A 12,011-nucleotide genomic window follows, 5' to 3' on the forward strand; every position below is an offset into this window, starting at 1 on the left:
TCCTGCAGGGGAGTTTTCTTCTGCTCTGTGCGAGCACTTTTCCCTTAGGTCTGTACCCTTGCCCCATCTGCAACACCCTCTCTACCAGCTAAAATTTGACCATGACACTTTTAGCACTCTGTTCATTTAGGACTTCTGGATTTTGTGTCATGCTTATTAGTAAGACCTTTCCCTTATAACCTTGGTTTTTCACGCCCCCCCCCGCCCGCCACCTCAATTTTTTTTTTTTTTTTGACCTTCATGATTCAGATCACATTCTTCTTGATTCCTGATGACTTCAGCCTCAATCAACCTTGGCTTCTTTGTCTCTCTTCTTGTATACTATATGCAATTATGGTCATTTGTGTAAAAATAATACTGTGCTATCTCAGTAGAAGGTGTTGAAGGTCTCATATGTGTTGCCAGTTCTCCCCTCCCCCACCCCCAAGAAGTTCGCTGTCATGAACCTGCGATTTCACTCTGTTGTGTCAAAACAGGATGAGCTTCATCCCTATTTACCAGGCCTCTAAATTTCCAAAATAGTTGTTGCCTCACCTTGTCCAATTCCTAATGGCATATTTTCCAAAAATCCAGAATAGGATAATATTGTCCAGGATGAAAATAATTGTCACAAGGAATTATTGATCCCTGTTTTGTGATTTCAGCCATCTTATGCAAGGGTAATGCACAGCCCTCCAGCTCCCCACCTCTGAGCTGCACTCACAGAGCACACCCTGTCAAAGGGACATTAGCCACGTAATTTTGCACCACCACCCTCTCCTGACTGCAATTAGACCTTCAGGAACTCTGCAGTCGCCTATCATAACATGCATCACACTCTAATTGCTTGCTTAATTGTCTTCCCCTCTGACTTCTTAGCTTTTTAAAAGCAGAGCCCATGTCTTTCTTGGTCACCATGATGTCCCTAAGGCCTAGCACACGGACTGACAAACAGGAGCTCATTTAATAAGTGGATGGTTCCATGAATGAATGGATGAAGAACCCAATGCTTGCCAGAAACACAGTTGTCTGTCTCTGTTGTGTAGATTCAGAGGAAGGAGACCCCTGGGGCTTCTTGGTTATTTTCCCTGCTTTCTTTCCAGTTTCATAGCAGTTGAAAAGTATCTGTGTTGCTTCATGGAGGAAGACTGTGTCAGCAGCTCACTTAGGTGAAACTTTTGAGTGGTGCCCTAGGAATGGGGAAGATTTGGCTGTTTTCTGTTTACCCACTTTCTCCTGCCTTTTGAAGTTTGGTCATTAACAAGTAGTGCCAAAATGAATAGTAACTGAAGGGCCATCACTTCCACGACCAACAGCTAACATTTATTGAATGTTTGCTGGGTGCTAGGTCCAGTGCTAAGGACTTCACACTGAGGATTATTTGCTCCTCAAAACAGTTCTGCAAGCATAAGCTCCTCTTGTTTTAGATAAGAACATAAGGTCCCCAATCAGACAGCGAATGTTAGAGCCAAGGTCTGACCACAGGCACTCCATTCCAGACCCCTTGTCACACCCTCCCCTCTTATGAAATGGATGGTCACATGCCAGATTTATTCCAGGTGAAGATCAATCACTTTTCACACTTTCTGCTCTGCATTCCTCTTCATTGCTTCCCTGTCCATCACTTGTGAATTGCTTCTTGTGATTCTCCTATGATCTTGACAATAATAAGTACATCAAAGAGGCTCATCTTCAGATGAAGAAACTGGGGCACAGAAAGCTGAAGCTACTTGCCTATGATCACACCGGAGTAGGGTGTCACTGCTTCCACTTGGCCATTGGTGGCCCCAAGCTGGTCTGTTTGATCATCTCAAAGGATATTGAGAAGCAAATGCTTCCCCACGTCCTCTGAGTTCTGTGTGATGGAGACCTGAAGCAGAGTCTGACTCATTGGCTTGTATTCAGTTTCTATTAGTAAAAAGTTTTTCCAGGTCCCACAATTTTCACCATGAAAGATTTTCTGTGAAGCAGAGAGAAGCAATTTGAAATAAGTTATTAAGCATTATTAATACAATTATGTATAACAAAAGACACAATTTAACTTCCTCATATCCGACAAAGAGATTCATTTGAAGCTTCAGGAACTCCAGCTGGAAGGGCAGAGCTCATGGGGGTGGGTTCTCCAGGCAGGGGCGTGGAGAGTGTGGGCAAGGAGCTGTGCTGGCTGCTTTGTCCACAGGGACGCTTCTGCATGATGGAATACACCTCTCCCCAGCTCCTCCCTCACCTCCACCTGAGGACCCCACAGTGCATCCCATTGCAGGCACAGAGTCCAGCATACTGCCTAGATAGCACTGAAAGAACAATTGATTTTAAACAATAAAAGAGGACTAGGGATACTCGGAGAAGAGATACAATGGCCAGCCCAGTGGAAGGAAAAGCTTAGTGCTTTTTTTTTTTTTTTTTACTTTACCCAAAATATCAGAAATAACTGTTACTTACTGTTGTGCTTGGTCACTCAGTCATGTCCATCTCCTTGCAACCCCATGAACTAGAACCTGCCAGGCTTCTCTGTCCATGGGGTTTTTCAGGCAAGAATACTGAAGTGAGTTGCCATTTCCTTCTCCATATTTAGACTTCCCTGGTCACTCAGCTGTTAAAGAATCCACCTGCAATGCAGGAGACCCTGGTTAGATTCCTGGGTTGGGAAATCCCCTGGAGAAGGGAACAGCTACCCACTCATGTAGTCTTGCCTGGAGAATCCCATGGACAAAGGAGCCTGGCAGGCTACAGTCCATGGGGTCACAAAGAGTCGGACACGACTGAGAGACTTTCTCTTTACTTCTCCATATTTACCGTTGCTGGTAATTGTGTTAGTCCTTGCCACATTTCCACTCAGTATTTTTACTTTATTGAATTAGAGCAAACATGTACCTATACCCATACATACACTGTTCACATACATACTATAAAGTTTTAAAAAACGTATTCATGGCACAGAGTAGGTACTCAGAAAATATTTATTGAATAAAAGGATGGTACAGATGAAGAAACTGTAGACCCTAAGTGTGGAAGCAAAGTCTAGCAGGAAGCAAAGTCAGGATTTAAACCCCGGGCTATCCAATACTATAAAATTCTTTCTTCCTGACTGTTTAGATAGGCCTCTTTGTTGGTACAAAAAGATGGAGATTGAAGACCCAAAGGTCTTTAACAGAGCTGTAGACTAAAGTCCAGGAAATGTGTATTCTGGCCCATCCTTGCTGGAATCCCTCTGTGGCCCTGGAAAAGCTGCTTCTCCATCCAGAACCTCACTTTCCTAGTGTGAAAAGTGGAGAGATGAAAGTTGTGCTTTCTGAGGTTCCAGCGGCCCTCAGAAGCATCTGGGAAGCTTTCTGGTTTGTCATCTCTCATACTTACTTGGCGCTGGGGTCAGGCTTGGCAGAGTGGCCAGTCCAACAGCCAGGCACTTGAGGAAAGCAGTCATTTGTGTTTTATCTCAAGGTGCACAAACATTCAAGGATGACATAGCCCCAAGCCAGAAAATTCTCTGAAATGAAAGTTGGAGAGAGAAGAGAAAGAAAAAGAAAGTAGAGACAATTGGGGTTGGGGGAGAGCTCTGATTGCACCCTGCGTTGATGCAGCACATAATCTGAAACAGGCGCTCAGGTTCATAACTGTGCCCAGATCTGGTCCCTGGCACATAAGAGCACAGCCTTTAAAAAACAACAACAAAAAAAGGTGTGCATCTTTAAAGCCTCTCTTCTCCTATGTGATATTTTTGTACCCCTTTGGAGGTTGTGTTGCTGGGGCGTTTGCATCCAGCAAAGGCTTTCTTCGTCCTTCCTGCCTTGGGGATTATTGATTTGGAAGGCGAGGCTAATTTACATGTAAATAAATCTCAGCGCTGGGCAGAGGGGACGGGACATCCAGATGCCGTGACTGACTTGCTGACGTCACGGCTTCATTAGCATGCGGAGGATGCGAGCACTGCAACAGCGACTTCGGCACCACCAGCAGCTCCGCCGACAGTTATTAGTATTTCTCGGCGGAGCTGCACAGTTCCTGGTTCTGTGTCTTGAGCTCCGCGACCAGCTGACTGGTTGCCCCCAGGTCTGGCTCAGGATCAGCTGGTGACGCTGAAGCTGGGGTCTGTGACTTCCTGCAGATTGTCGTGAAGAAGGGGAGTTCATATGAAACTGGGGTTCTCGCGAAGGCGAACGGATCCGAAGGGAGAGAAGAAGTCACACTTTTTCCCCTGCCTGGTGGATCCCAGGAGGGTCTGAATCCAGCAGTGCTGTTTCTGTGAGCGAAGGAAGAGCACCGCGGGCTCCGCTCCTGCTGCTGCTGGCCTCAGGAAGGGTCCTGATTTGGAAAAGGGTTTCCAGAAAAAGATGCTTTGGCTGCCTGCCGTCCTGCTTGCCTTCTTAGGAGCCAGACTCAGGGGAAAAGTGAATTGGGGCAATTGACAAGCTCAGAGGGTCTGGCGGAAGCTTCTATCCAGACTGGGAATTTAACTCTCCCTTGAGGTAGGTAAGAAATTTGTTGGAATTCACCAATTGAACAACAGTGTATTTTCTAGGAAGGATGAGAAGGCTAGATCTAGAGGCTTTGCATGGGGGGTGGGCAGGATATCAGGGCTCTGTTATCTTGGTGGCGAGGCTGTTTTCTGTGGTCCTCTGGCACCTCTGCCCTTATCATGCTTATTGGAAAACTCAATTGCACAGTGACATTTCACAGTTCTAGGGAGTCCTGAAGAATCACTTAAGTCTTAGTGCTTTAGAGGCAGCTTTTCTGTAAAAGAAGTGCAGCTGTCCTTAAAAAAATAATAATACTAAAAGGGGAGAGGGTTTAAAAACCAAGCACACACCTGGCTGTGTGCTTGCATTTTGGCTCAGGATGTCAGAAACCATTAGAGGCTCTGGGAAATGAAGACTTAAGTGAGACTTCCAGGTGAAGAAATGGCGCTGGAATTATTTAGGTTTAATTTTAGCTAGTGCTTTCAGATTAGAAATGGTGACAGAGCTCCAGAATATGACCGCACAGCCCGGCTGAAACACATGACTCAGTGTGTTCTCTACATTGGGTTTCAGAGTGGAGTGTTCACAGTGAGCTCTCCTCAGCTCTCGGTTTCCCCAAAGCCAATCACAGCATCCCTCATCTGCCATGAAGGTCTTGGTGATGAAAGACAGATTTTTAATCCTATTTTTTTTGTTGTTGTTGTTATGTTGTCTTAGAATGTGCTGAGGTCTGATGGGGCTTTTATGAGCCATAAATAATCTGGGCTGGGCCAGATGACAGGGGGATAAGTGGTCTGTACCAGCTGTGATGCCATCCGCTGGTCCAGGCGTGGCTCTTGTATAACTTCCCCATGTATGCGATTTCCCCGGAGAGTTCTGCTTCTAGTCAGCGCATCCATGGCCAGTCGGGGGAGGGCTCCAGTGTGCTATGACTCTGTAGACAAGGCCTGTCTTGTACCAGAGCTGCAGCTTGCAAGGCTGCAATTTGCTTTGCTTGAATATCTCTTCCCAGAGAGTGTTTTAAACCATCTCAGGGAGACTTAAACTAAATGAAGCAGCCTGGCCTCCTTGCTGGAGGCTGAATTGGCTACTCTAATCCCGTTTTCCAGAAGGCTTCCTGGCTGCTGATGGCTTTCACAGATGGGTCAGGATGAGTGTCCCCTTGGGCCCCAGAGCAAGTCACAACTTTTAACAGAATTACTGTATTTTGGAAATTTGGATTTTAATGCCTCCTTGAGTGCTTGTAAAGGTTTTGACTTTCCGTCAAATGTTCTTTCCCCTTGGAAATTCTTTCTCTCTTTTTTTTAAATGTGAAAATTAAAACATGTTGGCTCCATCAGACATTACAGCCTGTAAACAATCGTGGGGCCGCCAGAAATGGTAAAATAGCATTGTTTGAAATGGCAGGTTTGTAAAGGTTCACCATGCAATGTGGGGGGGTGGGGAAAGAAATATTGGAAGGAAGGTGCATTCACGGAAGCTTGAGGAATGAACAGGGAATTTCGCAGTTAGGCAGTAGGGTATGATGTTTATCATCAAGGACTCAGACTCTGGATTCAGAAAGAGGTGAAAATACTTGAGCTACCTTTCTGAATATTGTTTCCTGCTCATGTAATGAGAAGAGCAATAGAACCAACAGGCAGGTGTAAGGATGAGGTGACATAGGAAAGCACCTAGCACAGTGCTAGCTAGCTACATAGTAAATGTCCAGTGAAAGTTAGCTATTACTGTTGTTACTGTTGTCATCGTTAGCTTTTTATCATCATTTTAATAAGTGTAGTTGCTAAAAAAAAAAGACAACCCACTGAAAAGACAGTATGCTCACATCCATTTGCATGCAGAGAGGTTCAGCCAGCAGCAAAGGTGCCATCTTCAATCACTGTAATGTCCCAAACCATTCCCACTCAAAGCCACTTCCCACCCTACTGACTGAGTTGACATAATAAAGTGTATTGTCTGTCTGCTGTATTTTGCAGAGCTAGAAGTGACCTGATGCTATGATGAAAATCATCTCATCTGCTGGGGCTCAGGCACCTTTAAAGAAGTTCTCTTGTTTGACTGCCGACAAGTCTCATGTAGACCATTAGAGTATCCAAATTAGAATCTATGCACTTCTGGGTTTCTGTGCATATGTGTCTTCTGATCCAACATTGCATGTGTAGGAGGCCTGCCTTTTCTTTCTTCTTTCTGTGCAGTGCAGAAACGAAGCATCAAAGGGAGGCCTTTGAATACATTCTTCACCTGATGAATGGCTCCTTGGAAGTTCCATGGCTTCATTTACGCCATCATATTGGTGACGTTAGCTTATGCATCGGCTGTTAAGGGAAAAGAATGGTACTCCCTACCCTACCTTCCTGTGACCTAGGCATCTGCCCTTGACTTGTGTCGATATACACCATCCATCTTTCCTAGATTTTTGCCCTTCCTCTGTCCTGCTGGTGAGCATACTTCAGTCATGCAGCTTGATAACTGTTTCTCCCTATTCTTTCAGCATCTTTGTTTTAAACGTAGATGAACTGGAACTCCAACGCAGAGGTCTGAAGGACACTTACAAGTGACTCCTTTACAGTCAGAGGAGTCTGGCTTGAAGTTCTTTCTGCAGAAACTCAGACTTGGGAATTGATCACTCCAGTTGTGTCTTGCATAGAAAATCATAGTTCTCCCTTAATGATAGCCTCCCTCCATTGCCTCCTGATTGTATGTGTGATCTTAGGAGAGTAGCTTGAGCTTTCTGAACTTTGATTTCCTCATATAAAACTTAGGCATAAATTTCCCTGACTCAGTGGGACTCATGGGCTTGCTCGGGAATGGGGGCAGCACTGCCTTTGCCCAGTTCCTGGCTCCTATGAGGTACTCAACTTGCTTTCCTTCTGGGGCTGATGACTTTGACATTTCCCATTGAATCCGAACCTGTGAACCCCAGGGAGCAGTAGTTTTCATACTCATTCGACAGAGGAGATGGAAGGCCAGAGAGGGAACATCACTTACCCTCAGTGACACAGCTGGTAACAAGCCCTGGTACCCAGTCTAGTGTTGCTTCTGCTACACGTGGATTGCAAAGGCGCTGAGTCTGAGCAGGGCTTTTTTCCTCCCTTACGTACTGCTGGTCTTGAATTAGCAGGAACCTCTCTCTTTAGAAGCCGGAAACATGATCTTCTCTCTTCTCTGTTGTTTTCCAACACCCAAGAGTGAAAATGCTCTGTCCGTCAGACAGTAATGCTAGGTGACATTTGGGTAAGGGCTTTTCTTTTGTGCTTGAAGACCTACTAAAACCTTTCTCTTTTCATACCCTCCTTGATTGTCATGCTTATAATAGGTCATTGCTGGTGACCATGAACTGTTGCCAGTTAAGAAGCTGGAGGTCTAGGCATTGGCAAAATCTGTTTCCCTCATTTATGCTCTTGGCTGACATTTGCCACTTTGCTCTTTTCCTCATCTGAAAAGATTGTTCATGAAATGTTCTCATTCTTATACATTGTCCATGTGTGTGTGTAGGATGTGTGTGGGGGTCGTGGTGGTGGGGGTGGGGGTGGTTTGGGTGTATTTGAATGAAGCAGGGGAGAAAATACTGGATAAGATGACATTGAGATTCCAGCATCATGAGTCTCCGAGCGTCTCCACTGGGGACCTGGCTAGTTGATTTTGGAGACTTGGCTTTCTTGTTGCTTTGGCACGCTGTTTGAGCAGTTCTTTGTTCAGAGTCTAAAATCCAGAAGCAATCTTCTTCCATTATTTCCCTGGGGACAAGGCAGAGGGAGAAAGAAGGTGGAAGGAAAGAAAAAAGGCGGGTTGCGGGGTAGGGGGTGCTGTTGTTTGTGAAGACAGAGATTAGAGAGATTGGATGAAGGAGTCAGGAGGAGGGGAGAGCAGGAAGCAGCTGGGAGAATATCAGAGCAGTCTCCAAACCACCATGAACGTGCTAAGCCGAAGTTCGCTTTGGGTGACGTCACAGCCCAGAAGACAAGCACCTGTGTTCCACTTCAGCTAGAAATGCCTGTCCCCATCTGTCCTACAGGATCCATGCTCGGTCTCTCTGTCGTGTCCGACGCTTTGGACTGTACTTCATCAGGCTCCTCTGTCCATGGGATTTTTTAGGCAAGAAAACTGAAGAGGGTTGCCATTTCCTCCTCCAAGGGATCTTCCCCACCCAGGGCTTGAAGCCGAATCTGCTGCATTTCCTGCCTTGCAGCTGGATTCTTTACCACTGAGCCATGGGGGAAACCCACAGAATCCGTAATGCAACCATTTGCCATGTTAGATTCTAAAAACCTATATGGGGCTCAGCACAGCAAGTGTTTTCCACCAGAGCACCATGGCCTATTTTTAAAAGTGCATTTATTCAATAGAGCACAGTTTTTAGTACAGTACAAGCCAGCCAGCCTCCTTGGTGGGTGTGTAGCCTGTACTTCAGCACATATTTGGTTGTAAAGTCCATCAGGATCAAGTCAGTTGAACTGAAGACTCAAGTTTCATGAGAGCTGACATGGAAGAGAATGCAAAACACTGCCCGGAGCACAGAATCCAGAAGCATCACTGGTTGGAAGTGGAGACCTCAGGGGAGTCAGGGCTGCTGGCCTTGTTGGAGAAAGCGTAACCAGAGTCGGTCACTCAGGACAGTGGGATGACCTCTAGGAAGAAGGGATAGTGGTGATTTCTGAGAACCCCTGTTCTTCCTGGTTCTGGCATTCGTGTATAAACCATCTTGGGGCACTGGAGGGAACCTGGGTTGGGAGGCAGAGATGGAACCAAGGTGGGGCACCTTTTACAGTCAGCTCTGTGCCTGTCTCACGGTAGATGGGGATTTGAGTTGTCTCCATTTGTCTTGCACTGGGAGCACCATTGACTTCAGCTCCCCCACCCCTTCTTGGTTTTTAAATATTAAACCTTACAAATAGGATCCAGCCCCATCCAGGGTTAAAATTAACTGGGACAAGAATTCTTAGCATTTCATTTCAACTGGGCAGGATGCCATTTTTCCAGCTCTTTTCTTGGCATCCATTCATCAGTTTTGAGTCCTCAGAGATTCTTGTTCGTGAAAGTTCCAGGACTCAACTGAGAAACAGCTGTATTTTCTGTGGTCACCAGGTCAGATATTTTTCAGGGTAGCTGTTAGTATATATGTCAATGTATGTTATGGGTGTCTACGTGTCTGAAATAGTTTTGTGCTTGTGTGAATGTATGGCAAAGGTAGTAGGTATCATAGGTTGAACACTTACCATATTCTAGTTGATGTGAAGGATGGTTTCCATACCTTTTCCATACCTTGTTAATCCTTGCAGCAGTTACACAGCTAGATATTATTAACTCCATTTAGTAAGAGAGAAACCAAGGCTCCAAAAAGTTAAATAACTTGCCCTACTTTATACAGAGAAGAAAGAATAAAGCTGGAATTCAAACCCAGGATGGTCATCGTCAAAGCCTGAATGAGGCCCACCATTCTGGGTCTCCTTACACTTTTTACTATAAAGTATTATGAATGTTTTTTCTTTGCCTTTTAAATCTTGTATCTGTGGAACCCTAACGTGAGAAATACCTCATTATGTAGCCATTGATTGATTTTTTTTAATTGGAATATCATTATTTTCCAACATTGTATTATTTTCTGCTGTACAGTGAAGTGACTCAGCTAAATGTACACATGCGTCCCCTCCCTCCTAGACCTTTCTCCCATCCCACCCCTCTCCGTCATCACGGAGCACAGAGCTGAGCTTCCTGTGCTGTGCAGCAGCTTCCACTGGTAGCTATTTGACACATGTGGTGGATTTATGTCAGTCTACTCTACCAGTGTGTCCCCCTCCCCCTTCCCCACTGTGTCCACGTCCATGCTCTATGCCTGCATCTGTTTCCAGGGTGGGAATAGAGACGCTATGTCTGCGTCTACCCTGGAAATAGACCCATCTGTACCATTTTTCTAGATTTCAGAAATCCTTTTGCTTGATCTTTTGATAAAATCGGCAATATCCAAGAGACTGTGTCAGGCACAAGACAGAACAGAGTGGCTTCTTCATCGCCAGCTCTGAATGTGGCTTTTAGAATGGAAGTGTGAGGTTTGTTGGGAAGTTGGTAAGACACACTCTGATGAGGAGTGAAAGCTCTGGGCAAATGGAAGCAGCCCTTCTGTTGGACTAAACAGAGTGTGGGCAGATCTGCTGCGAGCCGAGTTGAGTCCAAAGAGAGAGGCCAGGCTTGTGGGCTTTGGATCCCCTCATCGTGAGCTCTTCAGGTCCTAACTACAATGTGTGTTTCCCCTTTCTGAGCCTCAGTTCTTCTCTCCCTAAAATAAAGGCCCTGGATTAGGTGATCTGTAAATTGTCTTCTGGCACTGACCTTGATGAGTGTGAACTTTCAGAGGGAATTCAGCCTTGTCGGTGGAGGTGTGCGATTTGCTCCAGTGGCTGCTCTTGGGCGGAGAACTAAAAGGTCAGGTTTTATATCTGGCCCTGACCTCTGTGTGTTGTGAATATGCGCTGGAATATGAAAAGCAGTAGCCCTCCAGAGAGCCACTTGGAGCTTCCTGCAAAAGCCTCTGACCTTTGGATGTTTCAGATGTTTAGTTCGGTGGGGAGCGGGTTGGGGGGTGTCTGCATCCCTCGGTGCCGCTCGGTCACTCTCGGAAGCCCTTCGGGCTGTGTTCTGTACACGCATCCTCCTCAGTGCCTGAGCCCAGGACTCTCCAGTGCGTCGTACATGCACCTGGGGGTGTTGCTGATTCTGCACTTGTAGCCAGCTCTCTGGTGATGCCGGTGCTGCTGCTTCTCGGCCACCTGTGTCACAAGCACAGAGGACTCCACAGGAGAGGAGATTGGACTGCGTTCAGAAGGCCCAGGTTCGAGTCCCAGTGGTGTCATTGTTTATTGGATTGAACCTGAAAGAGATCACTTAGCTGCTCTGTGACTCAGTTTCTCCTTCTGTGGAGTAATAAATAATTAATGACTAACAGTTAATTGCTTACTATGTGCCCAGCACCATGCTCACTATTTTTTAAGTCTTTAAAAATTTTTTTTTTTATTAAAGCATGGGTTGCTCTGCAATGTTGTGTTTCTGCTGAACAGCAAAGTAAATCAGCTTTACATAAATCAGATACACACACATCCCCTGTTTGGGGGATTTTCTTTCATTTAGGTCACTGCAGAGCTCTGAGTGGAGTTCCCAGTGCTATACACTGCGGTACAGTTATCTGTTTTACACATAGTAGTGTATACATGTCAATCCCACTTTCCCAGTCCATCCCACCTCCCCTCTTCCCTCCTTGGTATCCATACATTAGTTCTCTATATCTGTGTCTCTATTTCTGCTTTGCAGATAAGTACATCTCTACCATTTTTCTAGATTCCACATATATGTGTTAATATATGGTATTTGTTTTTCTCTTTCTGACTTCATTCTGTGTGACAGTCTCTAAGTCCATCCGCATCTCTGCAGAGGCACAATTTTGTTCCTTTTTATGGCTCATGTTCACAATTTTATGTGTTATATCTTATGATAACCTTGTGAGATGGGGTCTGTTATGCATTCTATAGATGCTAAGCACAGAGATGTTAAGTAACTTGCCTAATGTCACACAGCTAGTAAATG

The 12,011-nt window shown here is 45.5% G+C and overlaps 1 protein-coding gene across 3 annotated transcripts in view; it reads left to right on the forward strand.

The window, feature by feature from the left end:
* Nucleotides 1-12,011, forward strand: part of PRICKLE2 (prickle planar cell polarity protein 2) — a 349,584-nt gene that overhangs the window by 222,120 nt on the left and 115,453 nt on the right. Inside the window, exon 1 of one of the 3 annotated variants that reach the window (XM_061396480.1) lies at nucleotides 3,720-4,445. The exons of the other annotated variants lie outside the window; for them this stretch is intronic. The gene's annotated coding sequence lies outside the window, so the exon portion shown is untranslated. Of the gene's footprint in view, nucleotides 1-3,719; nucleotides 4,446-12,011 lie in introns of those variants that run through there. 3 annotated transcript variants of the gene reach the window in all.

This window comes from Bos javanicus, chromosome 22 (genome assembly GCF_032452875.1).
Source record: "Bos javanicus breed banteng chromosome 22, ARS-OSU_banteng_1.0, whole genome shotgun sequence".
In the NCBI taxonomy this organism is placed as follows: domain Eukaryota; kingdom Metazoa; phylum Chordata; class Mammalia; order Artiodactyla; family Bovidae; genus Bos; species Bos javanicus.